Source organism: Balaenoptera musculus, chromosome 13, assembly GCF_009873245.2.
Source record: "Balaenoptera musculus isolate JJ_BM4_2016_0621 chromosome 13, mBalMus1.pri.v3, whole genome shotgun sequence".
Classification (NCBI taxonomy): Eukaryota; Metazoa; Chordata; class Mammalia; order Artiodactyla; family Balaenopteridae; genus Balaenoptera; species Balaenoptera musculus.
The window spans coordinates 21,073,654-21,075,406 of NC_045797.1; positions in this window are offsets into that span (position 1 = coordinate 21,073,654).

The window sequence follows — 1,753 nt, forward strand, 5'->3', positions numbered from 1 at the left end:
GCTGGATTTGTTATGTGTGATAAAAGAGAACTCAGAAACTATCACATGTAAGTGAAATCTTTATAGTTCAGGATACAGTGGAAATTCTGCTCTTCTAATGGAAAGTAGAGTGATCATCTCTTAAGAAGCAAGTATCTCTTATTTCCTATTCTTGGTATTTCTTCCTTCCTTTGACATGGCTTCTATGATTGTTTGTAGAATGAATGAATGGATGGATGAATTTATATCTGTGCTTTTTATCACACTCACTACATCTTCTCAATAGGTTTTGTATTAAAATTTACAAAGAGGAAAATTTATCTGCCTTGGTTAGACAGGTATCAAATTTAGAGTGTTAGTTTTAGACAGATACTTCATACCAGACCACCCCACCACAGCTAAATCTACAGGCCGCTCACCCTAGTCTAATCAAGCTGTTGCCAGAGTGATAAGACATGGTACAAAGTATGGTAAATCTTAAGTCAAAATCCACCTATAGGAACTTTGCTCTGAAGATAGCTATATACTAGTAAGCACTTTTAGGTTTCCTGATCTGTCAAACAGATGCAGCTGTTTGTGGGCTGTCTTATACCAAATACATGTGACAATGTTTTGTTGAGTATAAACATATGTGCACAAAGAGCACACATTTTCCTTCACTAAAGTCATTGCAAATTTCACCCTCTATTCTCCAGTTCACAAATGGGAGAAAAGAAATTCAGAAGAGCAAATCCAACACCTTCAAATGACCAGATTTCTTCATGGGAATAGCAATGACAATAACAGGCATTTACTAAATACTCTTCTGTGTCAGACATTGTGCCATTACAGACATTAGCTAGGATTTGGAGTACCCATGAATCATTGAAGTACTTATCAAGTTTTGAATTTCATGGACTAGATATAGGAGGTTGTAATAGCATTGCCAATTCTGTATTTCATTTTAAAAAGTAAAACAAAACAGAATTTACCATCTTTCCTCATCATTATTTACAAATAGAGGATATTTTAATACCTCTAAATATATGAAAAACATAATCACAGGGGAAATTTTTAATTTTGAGTAAATTTAGCTTTACATTATTTCGCCAAAGTCCTTGTTTTACTCTTGGTGCATTCCAGTAAAGATTTGAGGCTAGCGGAAAGAACTTAGTACAATACAAGCATTCCAGAGCTGCTGTTATATATCGCTCTACATTTGCAGAGGTGGAAAGAAGACCTTCATTAATTTAAATCAGAACATCAGTAGTCACTTCTTCCTCACGTGGCTGATTGTGGCTTCCTTTATTATTAGAGAATGGGATGTTAAAAGATATGATATGACAGCTGTTAGGCTGAATTTCTCTTACCCTGAAAAGAATTGCCCATAATGAAAACATGGTGGTGGCACCTACAGGCTGTGTGTTCGTTTGGGGAGGAGGTTCCACATGTTCCAGAAAAGACAGATGCTCATTACCTTTCCCAGGAACTCTGTCACAATTGTTTTGTATCAGTTTACTTCCATCTTGAAAACAGATCCCACTGTGTTGACCTGTAAGGCAGTTTTCCTCCCTCTTGAAATTGGATCCCACTGTGTTAACTTGTACAACAGCAATTGAGTTAAATGATATTCTGAGGACCATTGTATTCAGGTTGATGATTCTTGGTTTCAATACAACTGCCATCACTGACACCCTGCAGTTGATATAAACCACAGTGGCATGCTATGCTAAATAAGGAACAAGGAGGCAATAGGATATGATAATATCTACAGTAGTGTAGACAATTTCTCCGT